Consider the following 25,366-nt stretch of genomic DNA (forward strand, 5'->3'; position numbering starts at 1 on the left):
TGAGTATCTGATCTGATATATCTGAAAGGAGACTGATTTTGGTAAGTTCTAGCATCCACCATCAGAGAGGCAAGCTTGCTTAAGACATCTCAAGACAGTCTTTTGCAATCTGATTTCCAAAAGTTCTTCAAGAATTAGTAACACGATATCCTAGAGAGGAGATGGAGACAGGCACTAAAACCATCCAGTAATTACCTTGAGATCACCAGTTCCTGAGAACATTCTGACAGAGCAATCCTTCATGGGCTTTTGAGGGGCATAATCTCAAAACTGTAGTCTCAAAATTACTGGAGCAGCAAGATCTGGTGAACACAATGTTTCTTGATGGATTGGAAAAAATAAACAGAACTGGCTTTTCTTACCAGAAGCACACTGCCATTTCTGTGTTATAAGATAAATTAAACTAAACAAGTCAGCTATTGACTTCTTAGGTTACGAGGGTTACCACAATAACAAAACAAAGCTCACACTGCTGATCTGTTCTAGGGGTTACAGCTAGTCCTGTCTGGAAGAATAGCCACAGCAGAACCCACACCGTGCAGCAGGGATGTGCTTCTTAAAAAAATACTGCTCTGCAGAACTTGTGATCCAGTGGCAGACATCCCTGAGACAAAAGGCTCCCTTGCGACAAATATTGTCTGTTACCCAGTTAACACATCTTTAAGCTAAAAGCCAAGACAGGCTCTTGGCAAGAGGTATTTGCATTGTGTAGTTAAACAGATAAAATAGTTGCTTGTCTTGTTACAGAAGAATACTCAGCGGCAGAAGCGCGCGTCCCTCCCAGTTGGCAGCTTCTCCACACCAGGGTGCTACTCAAGCATCTGCAGCACTGACTGCTCCACAACAGTACTATGGACTGGCCTGACACAACTGTGCACAAGTGTGCACTGCTGCATTAGTGCACACCAACAGCCATAAAGCTGCATGTTGTCAGCTGTAAAAAACACCACCTGCTCTTCCCCAGCTTTCCTACCAGCAGCCAACACTGCATCTTCAGAGAGTTGTACAGGGTTTTGCCACAGACCCTTCCTCTGACCTGAGTGAAAAGCATACCAAAAGCTCATCCAACACAGCTAGCCTGATGCTGCCCACTTTCACTTACAGCATCAGAGCCCCACACCGTCACAACAGCTTAAAGCAGGACTGCAAGAACACACTAAAAATGCATGTCAACATTCAAGAAAAGGAAAAAAGGAAGAAAGGAAGAAAGTCACAATAGTGAAGCCGCTGCCTGTTAGTCATCCCAATCAGCAATTTAGAAACAATAAGAAAACACTTGACCAGAGAATTACAGTGCGGTTGTCTGATCTGCAGTGAGCATCCCACTGCCAAAGGCTCTCTTAGTGTCTGGCATAGCCTTTAGAATCCCTTCTAGGAGACCGCATTTCTGTCATGTCCCACACAAATCTTCCTTTCTGAAACATCTTCATTTAACATCCTTGATTCCAGTCAAGAACAGGTCTTTCTCATTAACTTATTATTCCTTATGTCTTCCTTTATAAGCAGGAACTGTTTATAGAATTGCAGGAAAGCAGTTTTCTGATAGGAAAAGATTCCTGGAGAAAAGTGGATCTGCAGTTTACTGCTTTGATGGTGAACACAGTGAAGCAGGCAAACCTTGGCCCAAACATCATCTGTGGCCTCCAAGGAATGCCATTGGTGACTCCCGGGGAGGTGATTCCCATCACGGCAGCACAGGGAAGTCAGTTTCGCAGCAACAGGGTGGTTTTATTTGGCCATGGCAGGTACGCAGACTAATCAATCCCCAAGCTCTGCAAGCTCAGATTTAGTATCTTACACCTTTTTTCAGACGCAGGGTAAGGAGCCACTCCTGCAGACATCCTTTCAAACCCATAGTTCCATGCTCTCTCCCCTCCAACTCCTTCTCTGTCGTCCCTCAGGCAGGAGATGTTGATGTACCAGAGCAAACTCTCCAGTCTCCTGCCCTGGCCACCCTCTTTTTTACCTCTTCCCCATCACCACAGGACTGCTAACAGCGAACAGCCTTCCTGGCGAGGCTGCAATGGGGTCTTGAACACTTTTGTCCACTGTGAAACCAAACATGAGATATGATTTCATCTCATTTCAGAACTAAGTGGAACCGTCTGCCCCTTTGTATTCATTCAAAAGCCACTCAGTGACTCTCAAATCACGGCTGCCTTTACCACCTAAAACATGAAAGGAAGCCTGCTTGTGTCCCAGCAGTATCTTTGCTCTTTGTGCACCAAATTCAGTAACCCACCAGCTCTGGCGTGTGTGGCATGTCTCCCACAGACAAGATGAGCACCCATGGGATTTGTTTCAATACCAGAGTCCTTGCTCCTCCTTTCCCTATTGGGCAGCTCCAGATGCTCAGTGTCTGTCTCCAGCCAACTCTGTAACAATACAGGTTTCTAGGAGGTGTAAGAAATCCCCTGGCAACATGAAAAGCCTTGGAGTCAGTGTGTAACTTTTTCCTTTAGTCTCAAACTTGAATAATAGGACAGTTGTACTTCACAGGTACTGTTCTTAGCTGTGTAACAACAAAAGAAGACTGCAAGGCTCAGCTGAAATGAGGTTCCCTCCTACTGAGTACCTTGTATCCCTGTGGGAAGAGACAATCCCTGCTGTCAAACTTCATAATTTAAAAACTTAAGATAAATAAAAAGTCTTAACACTGTGCCTTTTTAGATGGGAACAGAGATTAAATAATTTGTCCAGGTCACCTAGGAATTCTGCAGCAGAACAAAATGAACAAAGATCTCCCAAGTCCCAGCTCAGCAATTGAACTACAAAGCTTTTCTTCTGTTTAAGTGATGGGAAGCAGTTAAGCCAGCAAGACTTGTTATCTTTATTCAAACTAACCAAAGTGCTTATTTAAGACTATATATTTTCTGGTGGCTGAAATACCATTTCTGGGGACCTTTCTGTCATGTTATTTTGCAGAGTTTTAATCAGTTTGATGCCAGCAGCAATGGGGTTTACCCCTCTCCAGAACAGCACATGGCTCAGCCCAAAGAATCCACAGATCTGTGACTGGTGTTTGAAAGACGGTACGCAGGATCCTCTGTTCCTAGCGCCATCGGCCAGAGCCCTGCAGGAGACTGTGGCTTCCCTGGACTGACAGCTGACTGCTGCCCAGGGGAACAAATGCTCTGTATAGATTTGCCTATATCCTCATGCGAGTCTCTCACCAAGACCAGGCTCATCAGGAGGTGGGAGGGAGGGGAGATTGCTGCAGAAAATAAAAAGAGCAGCACAATACTACTAATGATATATCTAAAGATAGCATTGTGTGAAAAAGTGAAAACAGACAGGGTTAACAACCACCACTACTCATTTTCTTTTCCCAGAACATCTTTCCCTGGGAATACGTGAGTCACCTGGAATAAGTGTCAGGTCTATATTGCTGTCACAGGTAGTGCTGGAACACATACAGTAGTAGTTACTACGATATTTAAGTTCTCAACAGCTTACAATGAATAAGAAGCACTCATTTTAAAATTGAACAAAGCAGGCCAAAATTTCCAAAATCAGAGTTTCTTGTGCCACTGCCAGACTAGCTTCAAGCCTTCCTGGTGACATCTCAGTCACTAAGCATCCTCCTGGCTTAGCACTGAAAAAGACCTGCATGCTGCTTATTAAAAATCTCCAGGCTAGACAATTATCCAAGGAACCAGCACATACTTCAGCGAGCCCTATCTTCCACCCACCAGAGGACAGCCATGCAAACACGGGAATGTGCGAGTCACAGACACACAGTGCACATACGATAACAGACAATGTGGTATCTACAGTTCAAAGCAGTAGATGCTCATTTGTGAACCATATATGTCTGAGACCTCCATCCCAGCAGCCTGATTGCTACAGTTTTCATTACTTTTTGTTCATCATCATGAAGCAACAACTTCTAGTGTTTCAGCTCAAGAAACGGTGCAGTTTCCTCTCCACATCAAAGCGCCCTCTAATATTAGCGCTTCACGAAACAGGACATCAACTGCTATCCCAAACTACTAAAAAGCAAACCAAAAACAAAGGCCAAAGCCTCCTCATCATTATACAACTGAAAATATTTTGTTCCCGCATGTCAAACAAGCTTAGTTTTGACACAGAATTCTAAAGTTTCCGCTGACTTGGCAATCAACACCCCTGTGTCAAAAGCTTCTTAATATCCTAAAATTCCACAGCTGAGTAGCGAGAAACGCTTTGATGAGGGATGATGGATTAATTCATCTCACATATCTGTTTAAGGGAATGACAGGAATGAAATAATTTAAAGCTAAAGGTCTTCGCGTATCTTTCTTCTGAAAGACTCTTTGTATCAAATGCTATGAATTCATGTCACTCTGCCACCAGTGAGCGAGGCTTTTGCAATGTGGCAGTGGCAGCAAATAACATATAATAACTTGTGGTGAACTGTCATGAACATTTAATTTGACGCTAAACACATTTCCAGCAAGGAATAGACAGAGGTGTTTGCTAGGTGTTGAAGTACTTTCGTATCACTGAATCGATATCACAAGTGTCCCATGCCTTCCAGCAGGAGGCTGCAGTATTTGCAGCAAATGTATTTCTTTTATCATGGTTTTTGGCACTTTCTAGAGGCCTCATATTCAGCTAATGGCTCTAGCACAAGTTTACAAACCCTGAGGCAGATTGGATACTAGGAGAACATTGCCATTCCTCCCAGGCAGTGATTGGAGGTCTGTCAGACCAGCTAGGGGCAACACAGAAAAATTTCCAGGAACCCACAGAAGTTTTTACTTTTCTGCAGACTTTTAACTGTCTGGCAGGGAATGGAAACTCCTGCTTGCATCAGTCCTAAAGAGGGCTGGCCCATGCTGGTGCCCTGTGAAGAATGCTCTGAGATCCCAAGAAGACCACAGCTTCACATGCAGGCCATGTGCCCTGGCAGCAGCGGTCTTCACTCCATGCAGATGTTTTAATTTGCCACTCTCAAAGCAGATGTGTCAGAACTAGCAAACTTGGGAGGTGACCACACATCTCCCTGAGGGACCAACTGCAGAAGGAATTTGATGAGCAAATTTGTGCTTCTGCTATTGCAGCAGAGAACATGGCAGAGACGCCTCACCTCCACAGTGGCTGTAATTATCACCCTTTAGGTGACCAGGCAGCTACACAGTACTCTCCTCTCCTGCTTATCTTTGCAATGTGATTAGAAATGCACAGATTTTGTCTTAACACAGTAAGCAGGTCACACACTAAGGCTCTACATCAATGCATTTGAGAATTATGTTCATTACATGTCACATAATAAGATAAACAATCCTCTTCTGAAATGTCGGTTTCTATCTGCAATAAAACTGATGTTATATTTATCAAAAGAACAGTTCTTACAGCACTTTGGAAAAAGTGCATTGAACAAGCAAAGTGCTGTATACTTGCATTCACATGTTGCGCTGAGACCCTTGGGTACTAAAAATGCTATAACCATTTTTTCCCAAATATTATCTATTGCATCCCTGAAATGCAGTCAACCTTGTCCAGAGACTTGGGCAGAAACATAGCAAGCATGAGGTATGTCCCACAGAAATTTATATTCTTATTTCTATGTAGAAGTATGATTTTTCATCTAATTAAAAATAATATTTACCATACTTTCACATGTATATCTGCACCTCAAATAATCTGTGCAAAGTCAGAGGGTAAATGGGACTCTGATGGGACTTCCCCAAGTACGGAGGCCATATGACCACTGAGAATACACTGCATTGATCCAGGAAAGCGAGCTCTAGAAACGCATCTTATTTTAGGATCATGATCTGCTTGGATTGTTTGAAGGTGCTATCATCCCTGCACACCAAATACATGAAAAGCAGGAATTTGAGTTGATACTGACGCGGTGCTCAGCACACGTACATTCACAAGACACTCCTCCTCTTCACATTCAGGACTTTTGGAAAGGGATCATCACTGTGAAGGCTAGCAAAGCCCTCATCACTGATGGAACACACATGAAGAATAACATTTACAAGTGATAAACTCTACATACATACATGCATACATATACATACAGTTTTTAACACGTTTGTGTATTTTGGGCTCACTTCTCATGATGTGCTCTCTTTAAATGTCCCTGTTTCAGCCATGATTATCCTGAGCAACAGGAGTTCATTCATGTTTGCGAAGTGCTCTTTGGCTGTCACTACTTACTGCATTGGGTAAAGAGCACAGCTTTTATCTTTTCATTACAGTTGGGCTTCAAAGGTTAAGTCATAGCAGATCAAGGCAAAGTTTTACATGGGAAGTGTATGAAGTGATTTTAGTGTTTCAGTTTTGTGGTGGCTTATCTGAAACGTTTTAAATTGGTTTAAGTTTCTTCAAGCACTTCAAATTAGGCATAAATCTCATGACACTCAGAACCACACCATATACATCATACTGTGAACCCATCTATTTCAACTATCGAAATTCCAACTTGGATAAAACAAGGAAATTATTTAAAATATTCGAATTTTAAAAAGTAATGTTCACACTGACATAACAAGCTGAATAGTCAGTCACAGGAAGCAATCTGTGACAACAGAAGGAAAACCCCAGCCATTTATGTGACTACAGCCAGACATCCTAAACACACATTTGGCTGGCAGTCCTGGAAAATACTAAGTTTAAATGCCAATATTTGCACTTGACACTACACTAAATGCATAGATCCTTTAACGTGACACTTTGCTTGAGTCAGAATTCTACGTCCATAAAGATATTAACGCTAAAACACAGATGTTCCAGCAGTTTAAGAAATGGAAACTGAGTTACTGATGTGTTATTGGCGTTTTATGGAAGTAGCTACATTATGGAAAAGTGCTCAATTAAAGTTTCATTTTGAAAATGCTGTTTTGTGAATAAGATATTGTCCAGATATGCAAATTATTTATTATTTGCTTGTAAACCACTTTGGTTATCATACAAGTGGCTGTTGATGATATTTATGATGAAATAAAGGCTTGTTCTCAGAACAGGAAACAGGAAAAGCTCAAATATGGAAAATATCTTTCATGTTACTTGAAGAAACAGTTTTCTCATGATTTTCACTGCTATTTTGGGGGGGAAACCAAAACCCCCAGTTTATTTCCCTTTTTTTTCCTGTGAAAAGGTTGTGATATTATGTACTCACTTGTTCTAGAAACACCTGGATTCTTTTTTTTCTTAAAACCACATCTCTTTGGTAAAACTTAGTCCATGCTAGGTTGCAAAATTTTTTGTCAGGGAACTCTTGGCCAGCTCTGCTCTTAGAAGCTTCTTGGCCTTTTATTGGTGAAGAATTTGCTGTCTGGGAGCTGTCAGTGGTTTGTAGTGTGCTTTACGGCATAAAGAGTATCTCAGCACATTTCAGCAGTTATTTTCCACCTCAAATTGAGCATTTCAGCAGTGAGAGATTGTTTCAATGTCTCTGATATGGTTTTCCTCATTGCATCCCAAGAGCAGTGGGACAAGAGGAGCTCTGGAATAAATTGATAAGACTATTTACCTGCAGAACTGAAGATGGCTCTTAAGAAGAGCAAATTTCCAATTCCTCTTTAGAAAGAAGGTGAATTCTTTTCTAACACAAGACGGTGCCATGTCCTGTTGAGCTGATTACAGCATCTGACACATTAGTTTATGTAATAGAGAAGACGTCAATGTATTAGATGGTACTGGCAAATACACTTTGAGTACGGAGTCCGATACTCGGCTCCAGCCTCAGACATTAGCTAGCTTTGCAGCCTCCCTCCTGCTCCATGGCACTACGTGCAACACACATGGGATGGTGGGTTTCAGTGGTCTGCTGGCCACCTGTGCTTTGCCCATGGCTACCCCTCATAGAAAAGGCTGTGGCTCTGCACTGCGTCCCTGCAAGAAAAACACATCCTAATGACACGAAAGTGTGAGGTGGGGGGCGACTTGTTAATCTGCCTCTCGATGTGTGTGACTTAACATGTGTGCTAACGCACCTCCATAGCGGAGGTCCAGGGTAAAGCAGTTGCACTGGAGATGGATTACAGCAACTAACAGCATATTGAGGCTAGCTCTAATTTTCCTCATCTACTGATAATGACTGCAGTGAAGACGCAATAGGACAGGCTCCAGCAACTAATCTGTGGAAAAATGTCCTTCTGCCCAGAGCATTTTGACATGTTACGCATGTTCTACTCTCAAATGCAGACAATAATTTTCTCTGTTCTATACCTAATTTTCTTAATCTAATAACTTACTTCACTCCAGTGCTGAATCTGTGTTGTTGCCTTTGCTCCCCTTGCAAGCAATATGAAACTGAAAAAGCAAGATTCTGATTGCTGCCAACTGGTTCTACCTTCTCTCAGAACAATGAAAGCCCTGCGAGAGACTCCATATTTCTGCAAGTGAAAACAAGCTTACTGCGTCAGGGGTGTAGGGTATAGAAGAAAAAATGGCTGTCTGTTATTTTTGTATGAATATTTCCACTATCCCATGACTCTTTGCCAAACTGAGTCTCTTTCTCTCTAAAACCAAACCAAATTAAAGTTTCCTCACTGGATGGCATGATATCTTGGTGGTTTTTATAGCCAGCCACAGGAAAATTAAGTTACGTGCATTTTAGTCAGAAAGTTTTGTTTCAGGTTCAACAAAACTGGGAAGTGATTAATCCTCTTCTAAAATATTCCAGATGAGAGCTGACACACAGAAAAAACCCCACCTCAAATGGTTACTCTCCAGCAAGGCAGTTCATTGTACAACTGGATGAAACCGCAGACGGGTCAGTAAATAAAGCAGCTAGATTTTTCAGCTCCATTAGAACAGTACATTAATGAAAGATAAAGGAAAGATGTTTGAACTTATATGTTTCCTAAAGGTAAGACAGAAGCAGACACTGTTTGCAACACATCATGTTTTACAGAACTTTGTAGCTGATTTAAGAGGTAACTGGCAGACCAATTCCTAGAGGCCAGGGCTGCACACAGTAACCTTGAACATAGGCCATGGATCCAGAGAATCCTCTTGAGCACTATATCGTACAACCTTTTTGAATAACTCCTTCCAGTACATCCCCAGCATTGGAGTCTACATTCAGTGCGAAAAGAACATATGTGTATCTGCCATTTTCTCCAGTTGCAAACAACTAAGCAAACAGCGCAGGCCAACAGCGTAGTAGGAGGGGGTCACGGCTACACAGACTTCTTGGAATGCCTGCCTGTGGCTACCTTGCCACCAGCCTGCATTCCCGAGCTTCCTCTGCCACCCCGGCACTAGGGGGTGTATTTGCAGCTCCCAGGGCTATACTTTTGATCCTCAGAGCTAGCTTGCTGTAGCTACACAATGCTGCATTGTGCCATGCAGACATAACTCACATTTCTTGTAATGCAACCTCAGTCCTAGATGGAGTTGTGACGATTACATTTCATCAACCCTGCTGCTCGCAACAATCTAATTACAAAGAAGAAACTTAACAGGGCTCCAAAATCACAGACTGAAACGCACCCCAGATGTACAGTTTAATACTTCTTCTCAGCCAACTACTGTTGCTTCTGCACTGTGCTTTAGTACACTTTCATGAACGATTCTGTCACTACTGGTCAGTAAGAATGTTCAGTCAGGCCAGTCAGGCAAAGTGGAATTAGAAAGCAGACTGCTCTCTGTATGCTAGAAATATTCTTTGTTTTTCCAAAGGTCTCATATACACCTTCCACAGGGAAGAACAGATCTTTTAGAAAGATCTTATTGAAAGCAATTCTCAACATCTTCATTTTTGTATGTGTGTAGAATATATTCTTTTTATAATCTGAATCTGTTTAAAATGCGTAATTGAAATAAACCTCTCGATTTTTTCCAAAGTAAGGAAGGAACAAAGAAAACACTAATAGTTTGCATTCAAAGCTTTGATATTCAGTTGGCATTCTGCTGTACTTAATGATAGCTCTACAAAGAAACACAGTTACTGTCTTATGTGGGAAAGCATATTTGTGGCTGAGAAAGTGCTGCAAAAGTTGCAAAGAGAGCTTTGATAATTTTATACCACATTTTCACCCCAGTTTTTACAGCCAATTCATTTAGTCAGAAGTCATGTTTTCTGCTTCTTATTTTTCATTTCATATCCTGTGATGTAATGTTTTAGTTCTTGGCTGATTATCATTTTGTGTGATGAAAGGTACCAAGACACAACGAAGGCTGTAATGCTTTGTGAAGTTTTGTTACTTCAGCTCATTCCATGAGAAGGTTCTTGAATCAAAACACAGGTTATATTGAATCGCTTTTATATCCTCAGCTCTATTATAACCCAGTCAGGCCTCCTTCACTATGTAGGTGTTTATCACATGCACACTTTCTAACAAATCCCTTTTCCAGCAACACATCAAAGTTCCCCTGGGATTCAGACTTCTGCAGTTAAGAAACCTCCTGTTTAGCAACTCACAAAAGATGTTGTTCCTCCCCTGAAGAGTCTCTCAAGCTCATCAAGCTGAACTCTCACTTCTTGCACTGCAAACAGATTATTTGCTACCACTGCTGAAGACTGCTTTTTTCTGTACTATCCCTTCTTCATTTACAGCCTCCTTCGTATCTATCCAAAGTGCGGTGCATTGTCTGGCGGAAGTCCAGACACAGCTCGTTCTATTGTGCTTCATTCTGCTTCACTGCAGATGTTTTCCCACGGGAGCTAATGAAAAGGCAAGGGATCCAGATCCTAAGTTTTGGGAAGAAAAATCTCAAGTGATTTGTGGCCAGCAGGTCGAGGGAGGTTCTCCTCTCCCTCTACTCTGCCCTGGTGAGGCCCCATCTGCAGTACTGTGTCCGGTTCTGGGCTCCCCAGTTCAAGAAAGATGAGGAGCTACTGGAGAGAGTCCGGCGGAGGACTACGAGGATGGTGAGGGGACTGGAACATCTCTCCTATGAGGAGAGGCTGAGGCAGCTGGGCATGTTCAGCCTGAAGAAGAGGAGGCTGTGAGGGGATCTTATAAATGCCTATAAATATCTGAAGGGTGGGTGTCAAGAGCACGGGGCCAGACTCTTTTCAGTGGTGCCCAGCGACAGCACGAGGGGCAACGGGCACAAACTGAAGCAGAGGAAGTTCCAGCTGAACACGAGGAAGAACTTCTTCCCTCTGAGGCTGATGGAGCCCTGGCACAGGCCGCCCAGGGAGGTTGTGTAGTCTCCTGCTCTGGACATATTCAAGACCCGCCTGGACAAGGTCCTGTGCAGCTTGCTGTAGGTGACCCTGCTTCGGCAGGGGGTTGGATTGGGTGACCCACAGAGGTCCCTTCCAACCTGTAACATTCTGTGTGATTCTGTGATTTTGCAACTGATTCAAGCCACTGCAATCTCTGGAATTTTTTTCTCTTGATTTCAGTAGGTTTTCCACTAAGCTCTCAATCTGCTTCTAGATAAAGCCAAAGGATTGTGAATTGTATTACTCTCCATTGCTTCTGCATTTGAGGCTCACTGACAGAAAACAGACAGTAAGGCCAAATCCTTCAACCGTAACACGCGTTTCCAGAGGGAGAGTTGAAAGCTGGTCATCAGTTTCTTGATTTTTATTGTATTTCAAACATGATTGTGTTGCTGCTGTGGTTGTTGGCTTTTCTATCACAATGGCCTTTAATTTTAAACATGTTATGGTGATCTAACTTCCCTGTTTCCTGGGATTTCCTCAGAACATGCAGAATGAGAGCTTTTACAACTTAACTCAACAGACACTGTTCTCCACTCTCTAACAAGGGCTTCTTTCCTCCACTGTGATAGCTACTAAACACATATTGAAAAACCAAACAAAACATTTAAAGGGCTCCATTTTTCCGTCTTAGATTATGTCCAGTTATTTTATTCATTTCACAATTATAGTCTTGCCTTTCAGGCTGGGTAAGACTGATTTTTTTTTTTTTTAATATATAAGGAACAAACCAAATCCTTTTTCTTCCTTTATTTTAAAATCTTGCTTTTCCATAGGCCAGACCATCTAAGGGAGAATAAAGCAGGACAAGAATTTATTGCGTGGACTGGGGGGGAGCAGGGACAGGATGACTGGAGCTCTCTCTCTCTCTTCTGCTACATGTAGGGACCTGTTAAAAGTTGTCTGGTTACATTTTTTTGGCTTAACCTCTAACCACATTTCTTGCCCCAGTTTAGCAGAAGAATGATGGAAGAGAAGTCCAGTTGGAAGAGTCCATCAAAACCCTTCTGTTGTGTATGCCTTTTGCCTACACCACTGCGAGGGGTATGACTCCCTGACCAGCAAGAGGAGCTATCAGATCAGCACTGAGCACTGCTGCTACTCAAGTGACTTTGTCTTCTTTGGGATAACAGCACTCAGATCCCCCGTCCCCTCTCTTTACCATCAGGAGCTGTTCTTAAGTTCCAGAGCTATAAAGTACCTATGATCGAACCCTACTGTTTATTTTCTGGACGAGGACTTGCCCAACTTGCTTTCTTTGAGCAAGAAGAAATGAAGAGCCAAATGTGACAATTAGTAATCATCAGGATGCTGTATTTCACTTCTATACACCACCACAATTATTTCCTGGAAAAATTAGTTGGAGAGGGAATCCCTGTATTAGCTCTGCACAACCTCCAAACTAAGGAGCCCGCAAACAGCTGGCGCATCTTCAGGCAATCTGTCATGCACTTCAGCTGCCATTTGTGACAGCTTGTGAGAAAAATACAACCAAGATACCCAAGTCAGCTCCTTAACCTAGTACCTGGTTGCAGGAAAAAGCCCCACATATATGCTTTCAGAAGCAAAGCACACGTTGTCTTGCCTTAACTGTCCACATCTCCTGGAGATTACATCCAGAGGTTGGGATTGTGATACAACGTATTTTAACGCAGAATCAGTGCAGTATGATTTTCAATGTGATTAGCACAGCTCAGCCTTAGTTGGGATATTATGGCTTAGATTATTCCTATTAGTTTCCAACTGATCTTGGAACGCAAGTATTACATCTGATTTTAATGAAACTTTAGACTTCGTTGTTTTCAGTCAGCTAATGAAATAGTTGAACCTTCCCATGACTTGCTGTAATTATAACAAAGGCTGTGCATTATCATGAACAATGCTAGCCTCTTTACAAGATGTAAAATTAATCCTCCAGTGCTTGAGTACTGATATGTTTGGAAATGTAAACTGAGGAGTGAAAAGAAATTAATGCCACCCTGGTGAAATGTGAACCTACCTGGCACAGAAGCTCTCACACAGTACACTCTGGCACAGCCTCTTGCTTACATGTAACTTTATGTTAACAGGAAAAGTCACTTTAAAATCTGTTTTGTTCATGAAAGCCTCAAGCACACACACAATTTAATCACATTTAGAAGATCATTTTAAAGAACTCATGAAAAAACAGAAGTGCGGTATAATAAAAAAAAAAAAAAATCAAGGTGGAAACATCACCAAGGCCAAGGAATTTCTTGGGTTTAACACGTGAAGAAAGTTTGCATTTGCAAGAGCTTTTCCAAAGACTCTGGCGAGACGCTGTACTTTCAAGACAGAAAATAATTTCCATTGGGTGGCTTGTTTGCTGGCTTCTGTAAAACAGCTTGGTGGTCCCAGGACAGCTCTTACTGGACTAATGTTCTTCACACAAAAGCCACGACTGCAACTGGCACTAACTGTAATTGGCATCAACTGTTCCCTGCTTTGGCAACCTCATCCGAGAAACCGGAAATCAAATACAAAATGTGGACTGAATTGCCCTTAACGGCCCCTCCACATCAGGGCATACTGAGGGTAAGGAAATGCTTTGTGGAGACAGGCAGAGAACTGCAATTTCTTCCACTGTCCAGTCTGCAAAGAGATTAAAGGGCTAAGGAGTGACCAGTCAAGAGACAGAGCACTACCAGATCCTCTTTGGAGAAATGGGGCACCTCAGTGGCAAGCACCGGGAAACCTCTCTCGGCCACTGAGCTGCAAGGTGGTCTTGTTCCTATCAATCTTTGTGCCTCCTGGCACACGTACATCTGTTCTAAAACATCATCTCTGACAAATCATCTGCAGCTGGAAAGGGCTGTTTAAATACTAGCAAATTCTAGTACAGGGTTTCTCAAAATTTCAAAAGATTTTTAACTCCTGGGGCAAGGGTGTGGGAAGAACAAGCATCATCCTGTGCAAAGTTATCCTGTTTACAAACCAATACAAATTTGAAAGGGTTCACTCTTTTACCTCTCTTTCCCAGCGTTCTCTTTCTTTGCTTGTGGGCAAAGGTGTACGTGCAGGGTTTTTTCACACTTTTAAAAGCCACCAAGGGTCCACAGGTCAAAGGTTGATAAGCATAAGCACTAACCTATAAAATAAATCTTTACTGACAGAAAGAGCCCCGAGTGAACGAGGCTGAAACGGGCTCGTTCTTGTCAAAGCTTGCAGCTACGCTGATGGCAGCTCCACCAGTGGCTGATATCCACTGCTACCAATGGCTTGCTTTATATAGTGAGTGAACTCTAACCACAGAAAAGCAAGCTAATTTGCCTTAAAGTATTATAAAACCACAGTGACTTTCTCCTTCCCAGTAAGCAGGGATAGGGAGAAACTACACAGGTCCAGCGACACCAAAGAAGCAGTGCAAAATCATTCTGCCAAAAAACCTTGTCCCCGAGGACTGCTGCTGCACATGGGTGTTCCCAGGCTGACCTCCATGTTAGCACGGTTCCATTGCTTCCACATAGGACTGAGGCAATGAAATTTTGACTCTGGATTTTTGAGGGTTTCCAATGAGAACAAAGAGGCCGTACTCCCAGTTCTCTTTCCACCCAGATAAGCAATTATATACTAGTATTTGGTAAGATTTTAACCACAGCCTTATAACTATGTTCTTTCCTCAAAAAAAAATCCCTACAGTTTTCAAAACCAGCACAGTTAAGGACTACTCCTTCAAATGAATTAATGAACATTTGCAGATGGAAAATTCAAATGCTATTACATGCAAAAAGTACAGGCGAGGTTTATGCATCCTTACATCAGAAGTTTGAATATACACCTTTGCTCAGTCTGCTTATGCCTTCATACCCAAGATCATGCAAATACTACTTGTAAATGCAGCGTGAATATCCTTCTGTCTTGCTTGCCCTGTATTTTCAAACAGACACAGACAAACACCCCAGGCACTCAGTCTGAATTACTAATTTCAAATGCAAGCAAACCAGCTGCTGTCAACTATTCACTTGTATGGCCATGTCACCGAGGAACCCGAAGTATGGGGTCACTGTTGTGCTAGGCTTTGCACAGGTACGGAAGAAAACAGTAACCTGCTTCAAAGAATTTCCAGGATGTAGCTATACACTTCTTAAACTTCAGAAGCTCCCAGGCTCACAAGAAACAGAAACAATTACTGATAACCCAACAGTGGTTACCAGTATTTAAGGCAGACTCGTTAGACTTCCATAAATGTAAACTTGTGGCTGTTTTCTAAGGTCAGTTAACCAACTCCTATTTAAATCAGTATCACCAGCACAAGTCTATATGCCAAGCTGGATACCCTTTCACTGATGCAGTCCCTTCCCTGCTATGTTGTTCCATTTGGAAACATTAGATCGCATCCCTCTAGTATTAAAATCTTATTAACAAAAGTATGGAAATTGCAAGTGTTTGGAGGTGAAACAGACAGTTATGAAGTAATCCTCTATAAGGAGAAGAGGACTATATACAGAAGGACACCTGTAAATATTTTTGAACTATCAGCACTTAGGATTACCCTCATCACCATCAAGTCTGTATTTCCCCTTCCCCGGAATTGAGGACATTACGTTCCTGTAAATCAGTTATAGGATTCCAGTCATTTGCATTGTATGAAGAAAGGCTTCCAGTTGCATAACTGGTACTGCTATGGGATGCAGGCAGTAAACTGGTCTCTTTCTACTTCTCAAGAGCCTGACAAGTGCTTGTTCAAAGAAATTCTTGTTCTTGACTGATCAGTCCTACTCCTTGGTAAGGAACAACAGAATGGGTGAGGTTGGAAGGCACCTCTGGATATCACCTAGTCCAACACTGCTTCTCAAAGCAAGGCCAGCAGAGCAGCTTGCCTAGGAACTTTTCCCGAGATGGCAATACCATCTCTTCCTCTATGGCTAGTACAAAAGCCACCAGGATTCCAGAACAAAGAGAGACTTTGGGAGTCTTTCCTTAACCTAAGCTCTCTTTATGAATCTGTAAGGTGGAGAAGTGAGTGACTATGCTTTTCCATTCAGTCTGCTTTAGACAAATACTTTGATGCCCACCACAAACATAGCGAGCACGACTAATAACATGAATGGTGTCAAAGCTGTTAGCAGGAAATCAATAAACCTCCTTATGCTTAAGACCATGACAGAGACAGGAGTCAAGCGGATAAAGCTGAGCACTCAGAAGCCTGTTGATTAGTGTTCTGTTCCCCGTTCATATCAAGTTACTTCAAAAAATGTGCTTACTGTAGAGTGTTTTGAGATCCGATGGATACAACAGCCCTCAGTGCCATTCAGACACACACTAATTCACAGCAGGTCATGAAGTGCTGTTAAAAATACTTTGCACCCCTGAAAATTCGATGCATGTGCTAATTTTTTAAACTGTGCTTATTATCAGATTATACAAAATTACATGCGGAGAAAATTACACTTCATTAGTTAATTCAGCATAAGTGATGCAAAACTGCTCAGAAAGAGAATTCCTAAACACAGCTACAGTTGTTGTAGTCCGAAAAGCCAATCCAGCCCATCTCAAACAAGTATTAAAATAAACCTAGAAAAGTTCTGTTTTCATGAGTGTTCATGATTTTTATATCCAATTTATTAAATTGTATCTTATTACACTGTTTCACCAAAGACTCAGTATAGTGTCAAAGTACCAAAATGTAATGAATCTTTAGATAATCATAACTGACAGGTGACACCCTCATGTGGCATCTGCTGATTAGAACTGACTTCTACCTGAATAGATGATCTACTTTAAAAGAAATGTTGTAGTCAAAAATACAGTACCATCAACTCTAAACACACAAGTTACCATTAACAAGATAAGCAGTTTAGGAAATTAACCTAACAATGAGTGGAGACATTCATAATGATTTATGCTAACTTTTCGTCAAACAATACTGGCTTTCTAAAAACAATTTGTAAGGAACCTCTATTCCTCACATTTTCATAAATCTACAGATGGATGACTCTACACAGCTAAGCTGCCTGCTAAGCAAGCAGTTGTGGTAAGGATCTGTCTAGGTCCCTTAAAGTAGGTAAGCTAGAGACTGGCTAGCTAGAGACTTTTTTCCCCTAGATTTTAGGCATTTCCTTGAGTACTATGAAAGCACAGCAGCTACTCTTTAAAGAAAGATTGAGAGGCCCTATGCTTGTAAGTGGATCCTCAAGAGACAGAGAGGTTTGACTTTTTTTGAGGTCAAAAAAAATGAAGAAGCTGATTTTAGAACTAAAGTAAGCAGCCTACAAAAATACATGGTGATAGGTACTGAACAGTAACATGATCGCATGTCACGAGCTGCAGAGTGCTTCCCTGTGAATTTCTCCTGTTTTCTTGTGAAATGGGGAGAGATGGAAAGCTACTTCCAATTTTTGTCTAACCTACCAGTTGCTCTGAACATGCTTATGCACAGCCTCAAAGTGGGGCTTACTAAAATTGTGAAAATTATTTGAACTTTGCCTCCTGAGAAATGTAGCTGAGTGACAAGCAGGCAGTTTTCCAGAGACCCCTCTTTAAGAAGCCCTCTTGAGACTCTTCTTTAAGACCCCTCTTGAGAACAGTCACGTTAAAAAAATAAAATTGTAAAAGGTCCCTCAATGTCATTTCTTCTCACAAGTACATCTAAATTGTGACACCCGTTTCACCTTCATGCTGAGAGAGAACAGGAGGCCGTAATACGGCCTTCCACTTCCCTGGCAGTGTTCCAGGCCAGGTTGGATGCGACTGAGCAACTGGTCTGGTGTTCTTGCCCATGGCAGTGGGGTTGGAACCAGCTGACCTTTAAGGTCCCTTCCAGCCCAACCCATTCCATGATTCTAATATCATAGGTCTGGCAACAAAGCAGAGGATGAAATCTTTACCTATACTATGCGTAACCTTTAAATATAAATAAATAGGCCAGTCATGAAACAAAAGTGCATGAGACAAGTTTCCAGGGTTCTCTGATTGATTAGGAATTCATCTAAACTGAAATCAAAACAGATAATCCTTTTTTTCAGTAGTTTATACAGATTTATTTACATAGCACTAGCCTTCACTATACCATCCACTGTGTATACTAGCAATGATACAGCACATCTTCCTATGATCAATAGTTGGAAAATATAAGAAAATTAATGAGGAATAATTTATAAAATAAATCAAAGTATGAAAAAGCATCTGAGAGCCTACTTGATCATTTGCTTTATAAGAAGATCAAATTTTTTTTCCCCCCTGAGCTGGGAGAATTTGCAAATGCTAAATGATGGGTAGCCTGGTTGGATAATCACAGAAGTATCTTTGTAGTAGCTATTTGTACTAGCATATACTTGAAAAAGCTCAAGCTACTCATCAGTTTTAGCCAAGAAATACTAGTGCTTGGCTGTGCTCTCAACAGATAACTTCACCAGGTTGAGTTGGTTGAGAAGCGCATTATACCATCTCCAGGGTTCATTGTTTAAGTTCCTCATGCTAGAGAGTGTTTTAGTATCCACATTTAATAAATGCTAATTGTGGCTGGCAAAGAGGGGACATGGATCATAAAGTTCATTTGGGACGTGGATACAACAGGTCAGGATATGCTGGCTTAAGGATCTTGCTTAGCTAAGTGTTTAAAGCAGTGTGCCCAGACACAGGTTAGGTTCATTTATTTAAAAGTTTGAATGAAAAATTTCAGGTGACAGAGCTCTGATCCTTAAATGAAGTTTATATTGGCACAGTGCGTACCCCTTCTTCAAGGATGTGGTCTTGCAGCATATTTTCTAAGGACTGCAACACTGAAAGAAACACAGCAGGAATGCAATGACTGGACTGGAAGGAAGCAGAGGGAGCTAACTACCAGTCAAGACTTTGCAGATGAAGAATTTTCTCTTCTCTTACAGGAGAGAATATAAAATATGAGTGACATGAATCTACTGCGACGATTTTAAAATTGAGGCAGTCTCTAAGGAAGAATGAAAGCTCTTTCAAAAGAGCAGAGGAAGCTTTCAACAAAGGGAAAATGACAGAAAAGAGGCTGTTTTGATTGGGCTCTGGGGATTTAACATATCTATTGTAAAAATCTGATCTGCTATTACTATCCTCTGAGCAAGAGAGTTTATTGTACTTTAATAATGACACAAATAGCGTGTTTGAATATTGTGTGTTTCTATAATTGTTTGCTGACAACGTATTATTGAATTCTGTAGCTGCAAAGGCTTGCTCTGGATTACTGCTTATGAAAACGGTACAGTGTGTGAAGCAAAAGATGGAATGGCAACATTGCAACCACAAGGACATCACATGTCGAAGACCAAATCCTACAGATGCTCACTACCGTGAGGATGTTCCTCACCATAATAAGTACGATGCCCAATAACAAGCAGTCACAGGATTAAGTTATGCATAGTCAATAGAACGAGCAGTGATGAAGGGCAATAAAAACTAGTACAAGAAAAGCACTGAAAAATGACATATCATTCATAAAGTCTCACTCTTGAAAAAATTTGAAAGGTAATTTTTCTGAGCTTCAAAGGGAGAGAAAAAAAACCTGTGGCAGCCACAGAACCATACAGAAACACCAATTGTTTCTGAATAAGAAGTGAACTAGGCAGAAAAACATTATCCCAGCAGTATAAGGGAAGGGGAACAAATTGTATAATATTGTGCCAGATCTTCCCAAAGCAAGGCAAAGTAAACAAGCCAAATAGCTCTCACTAGAAGATCTCATTAGAGCTTTTCATTAAGTATCCTTTGTAGAAACATAATAGTTCAGGCCTAATAGAACAGCAGATATGACGCTAAAAGCGGAGAGATGGTTTTCACTCAAGCAGTATACATTTGAGGGGAAAAAAAGAAAGAGAAATGGGCTTTGCACTTTGCCAGAACCTTAAAAATGCCAGGTACTAGTGGTCTAAGATGAAGGAATAAATTCCGAATCAGGAAATATCTTGAATAGCCTACCTGATAGAAATTTTCTGTTAACTACTCCTTTTTGCTTACAGCAAGTAGACTCCAGTTGATGTGTTTTGGGAGATTTCAGTTACAGCACACTGAAAGCCTCAAACAGTGGGTTGCAGGTCCCTCCATTAACAACCATCTTTTATTGTGTACTATCAGGAGGGTGCTCCCAAAAGGACAAAACAAAGGCTGATTTTTAAAATTTAATCCCTTCCTTTTAACTATACTGCTTTCTGACATTATATTTTCTGTCTCCTTTCCGACAGCACCTTTAAAATATTTGTAGACTCGTATGCCCAACACAATTGTTGCTTAGAAAGTTTATTACATAGTTAACTTTCAATATGGTTCTAGTAGTCAGTTGAAATTTAATTATAGTAACTATCCAAATAAATCTGACTCTGTAGATTAAATAACAGCTACTCTTCAGTAAATAACATTTGAATATTCTCTCCCTTTCTCTGTCATACACAGACACTACTCGGAATACTAACAACATTGCAAAACGTGCCTTTTTCCTAGCTGTTTGGTCTTGTTAGATATTATTCTATCAGTCATTTGTTTTATTAGAACCCTAGGATCATTCAGGTTAGAAAGGACCTCGGGAGGTCTCTAGTCCAACCTCCTGCTCAAAGCAGGCCCAGATATGATGAAATTAGATTTAGCTGGGATAGATACACAATCATTCCCTTTTTAAATCATGAAGCTTGGAGACTTGGTACGGGGATGGGGACAGGGTGATTAATGGCTGATTGTAGTAAGCATTGTGCCTTTAAGCAGAGTGGGTGTTCTAATTCTGACCACCACAGACTAAGGAAACTGGTGTTACAGAACAATCATTTGGGGTTAACGTATGATATCTGCAACATCTGAAACCTGTTATTTTTCCTAGCTGAGGTTTATCCTGAAGCTTCATAAACTTTCCATTTTAAATTACAGAGCTTCGTTTTTTAACTATAATAAACTTTTATCCTAAAATGGTGTGTGCCTTTTAATCATTCCAAAGTATTTACTTTAATTAGGCTTTAAAAACCCTGCAGAAGACAGCACTGTTCTTAATTTTGGCTGTGAGAGTTTGTTCTGCACTCAGCTAGCAGCAGTTCCTGATACCCCTGCTGAACTTCAGCCAAATAGAGCATTTGAGGCAAAGCAAGATGGCGTGAATTCAAAAAAGATGACTTGTTTTTGTGAAAACATTGGTCCAGTTTCATGGCATTATCCATAATCCACTGGTTTTGTAGGAGATAAGAGTTTTCATCTTTCTTTCTCTACAGACATGCAGCATGTGGCATTCTTGGAGCGTCAGTATTCTCTTGGTTTTCCCATGCATCATCAAAGATTCGAAGTTCCAAAGTCCTGAGCATCTCCAACTCAGTAAAAACTCTTGGGAGCTGCAAACACTTACCCCTTCGCAAATCAGGTTCTAATGATATGTCCAACCGGGGGGGGGGGGGGGGGGGGGGGGAAGACATTGAGAAAAGAAGAAAATAATAGATTCTTATCTCAGGTTGTTGGAACTTCTCACCTGAGACTAGAATAGCAGCAAAACCAGACAACTAAGATTCTAACTCCGGTTATTAGTTAAAGTAACAGATAATTGAGGAACACGGAGTTCATAGCAAGCACTATCCCAAGTTCAAGCCCAAGATGTCCTTTTTTCTCCAGTATTTTAAATCAAGGCAGTTCACTTGGCTTTGCCAGTCTGAATTAACAGACACTATGGCAAATTTTACCAGAGTGTAAGACTTTCCTATCTGAGCAATCCAAATAGTTCTAGCTCTTTTCTGGTGTGGGGGCATGCAAACAAGACCTGAGAAGGAAGAAAGACTATGGGTTGAGCTAATTTCTGCATCACTTCCTTACTGCACCTGAGGTTTTCCCATACTGGACTAACTGGTGGCCACAGCCAGAGGTATTGAGATTGGCATGAAGAGGTGTGGGATAAGTGTTCTCTTGTTTATTCTGAAGAGACATTCTAGCAAAGAAAACTTTTACTGCTTTCTATTTAGGACACCTTTCAGTGGGCCTGGGTCACTGGAAAGCATTAACTCCTGCACAGCCAGTTTGTAAGGACTTCCTATTACTCCAGCTGTACAAGCAGGAAGAGTCTCTCCATCTACAGACATCCTCTGACATGAAAAAAAAGAGAAAGCTGTTTCCTCCAGTTCTTTCTGGGAATATCGTAGAAAAGGATTCCAACACAGTGAGGCTCCTAACCCTTCTTCCACTCAGTGCATCTGAAACTGCACAGGCTTTGAAAACAGATTTCTTGTAAACTGGATTGGGAAACAGGCTTATCAGTGCTCACACACATGGAAGAGTGAGTGGTTGCCTTGGCTGGGTTATAGTCCTTGGCCCTCAACGAGAAAATGGGAACCAAAATACTTTAATTTAAGGATCAACTTCATATAAAGGTCACAGAGTAACTGCATTTCCCTGAATGCTAGAACTCGAAAAATAAATATGCTTGTAATATAGATTCCTGGGTTTTCAACTGTGCTATATTCAATTGTATGTAGGTTTCGTGCATTAGCATTAGGCTCTTTTTCAGTTAGTCTTTGTTCCTGTTTGTGCTCTTAGCTGTCAGGTCTGCACAGGAATAATGAGGCTAATAAACCTCACAGATGTATACTCGCCTAGTGACATTTAAAAATTCTGGAAAGTGAATCATATTATTTATTAATCTGGCCTCTAGTCCTAATTTAGTCTCAGAACAATAGACTCTGGTTTCCTACCTAAAAAGAGCTAATGTAGCCCTTAGATGATATGACTTAAAGTAGACTTGGAATTAAAGGGTAAGAAACATCCAAGTAAATCACACATTCTGAAAATGCCAAACTGACTTTTTTTTTAATTTTGCTGAGCTGGTGACATTGGGGCTGAACGTGCTCTCACTTCTACTAGTGCAAATCGCTAGTTTGCACTAGCATAAGCAATATAAGGACACACTGAATTTTAAACACATCACTCTCCTTTACACATCAGCATGGAACTACTGAAATACGTAACACTTGCTATGTACTTAAGTATCTTGCTATCGTGAGACTCAAAATCAAGCTGCGTGCCACTAAGGTCATTGTAGACTTTTAAACAGATTCAAACTGGTAAGTTGCAAAGTCAAGCCATGGGTTCTGATTACTTTTTATATTATGTGAATACATGTTTCTCTGGCAGTGTGCAAAGACCTGAAACTAAATGTCTTTCCGATAATACTATTTGTAATGCTTCCTTTACAAACTGGTGCAGCACATCACTTTTGTTGACATTTGAAGGACAGAGTAGGAAGACTTTTTTGCTAATGAACAGTACCTTCTAACCAAGTTAATTCATGTCAACCATGCAAAGCTTGAGACAACTGTTGAAAGTATACTGCCATCATGGAATTTTTTGTGGTCTTTTTTTTTTTTTTTACTCAAAATTTAGGGCAGCCCTGAGTTACTCAACAGAAGGAAAACAAAGAGGAGATGCTGACAACAGAGTGGAGAGAAGCTGAGAGGAGAGTACTTTGGTTTCATTCTATGCCTCTGAACATTTTCAACAGAAGTCTCTCAACTGCAGAAATTAATTTCTTTCTACATTTTATTATGTAAATAATCTTGGATCAACCTTCAAAACACTCTTTCAGTTCTTTCTTTTCTACTAGTCCTGGAGGAGGCAACTGAAAACAGAATCGCTTACTCACTGCAAAAAGAATTCACAGATTTTCACATAAAAAAGTGACGGTTTAGTGGCATGACAATATCTTTCACTTTCTTCTTGTAAACATTTGTAAGGGTAAAACTGTGTTCACAAGAACACTCATAGGAAGGAGCAGGACTGGAAATGCTCAAGTCACGGAAGAGCCATGGGTTCAGCAGGTACACAGTCAGGATGAGGGAACCTTGCCACATGACTTAAGTGATGAGGTACAGTATGAAAATCAACTACTTTTAGCAGCGGTCATCACAAAGAATTCACAAGTGATTCACAGGCTGAAACAACTGAAAAAAAATCAATCATCAGAGAAGTTCAAGTAATTAAAATAGTAAAGTCTGCTCTTGGAAATTTCATGGCTGAAGTTTCATTGACTACTGCTTTGTTTGTTCCAACTGAAGCTGGAAAATTAAAGTGGTGAAATGCGATTGGCAGAATCCTTTGGCTAGATCCTTAAAACTTTCATAGCCCCAGTGACTTCAGGGAACCCATAGGCTCATCTTGGGTTCCATAGAACCATACCATTTCAGACCAGCTAATCACCTGGTCTTCTGCAGTGGTTGATTCGCTGCCAATTTTTGTTGTGCTTTTATGAATAATATATAAGCACCTTGAGTTGCAAGTAGGCACTATTTGTTACACTGAAATAAATAGAAATAATAAGAGCAATTCAGCACTTGTTCTTTTACTACCAAGTACTATATAATTATAAGCCATTGGGAAATTCTGAGAGAAGCAATTTGGAACAAGTGTTGCTTATACTAATGTTTAATATTTAGACTTCTGGGTCAACAGAGTTACAAGAATCATTTATAGTGGCCTAATTGAAGCCTATGAAAAATATATTTATACTCAGTGTGCTCCCCTTTTTCATCTAATGGGCTTACTGATCTATAGATTCACTATTTGATCAGTGCATCTGGCCCCACAGGCTTCATGGTTTGCAAACCACAACCTACTAATAAGCACCCTGCTGCCTGTTTGTTAAACAGATCAGTGCTGGCAGGCACCCAAAACTCCAGCCTTTGAAACTTGGAGTTTTTTAACTTGCCCGGCCTATTGCGTGGCAAGAAAGACAATAAACTATGAACCTCATAAATGCTGAGCAATTAAACATAAGTTAGTAATACAGTTGCGGTAATGGAGACTACTTACTTCAATCCAATACATGTCTCATTTCTTCTTTGTGTCATCTCTGCTAAAAGCCAACCAGCCAACCATAAGCAGTTTGCATACGCACTAACGGTTGAGATTTCCTTGCAAACAAGATGGTGGCTGCCTACTAAGAGAAATCCACCATCCAAATAGCAATATGATTCTTCTTTCATGTTCAGCAACAAAAGTATCCACTCAAGCTCACAGCCCCTGTGTTTTAGCATGCTGAGACAATTTCTATCGTAGATGGAAGCTCGGCTCTGCTATCTGAACACCTCCCCTTGATTCTCTAGAGAAAAAATGATTTACTTGTGGAACCACATTTTCAGAAGCAGCAGCTTTCCTTTAAAACTGAGGAGCATAAAATCAGCTTGGTTAATGACCCATTCCAAGCTTGTATTTTGAGAATCTGTGTTCTGCCTACGTGTGTATTACATTCCTAGATTCTCTAAACTAGGTGGCTCCAGCAGCATATGGAATACAGTAGGACTTCAATAG

The 25,366-nt window shown here is 41.0% G+C and overlaps 1 protein-coding gene across 1 annotated transcript in view; it reads right to left on the bottom strand.

Annotated features, from left to right (window-relative positions):
• The window catches only part of SATB2 (SATB homeobox 2), a 203,506-nt gene that overhangs the window by 156,784 nt on the left and 21,356 nt on the right, over positions 1-25,366 (bottom strand). The window lies entirely within an intron of this gene.

The sequence above is a fragment of the Opisthocomus hoazin genome, chromosome 9 (genome assembly GCF_030867145.1).
Source record: "Opisthocomus hoazin isolate bOpiHoa1 chromosome 9, bOpiHoa1.hap1, whole genome shotgun sequence".
Taxonomy (NCBI): domain Eukaryota; kingdom Metazoa; phylum Chordata; class Aves; order Opisthocomiformes; family Opisthocomidae; genus Opisthocomus; species Opisthocomus hoazin.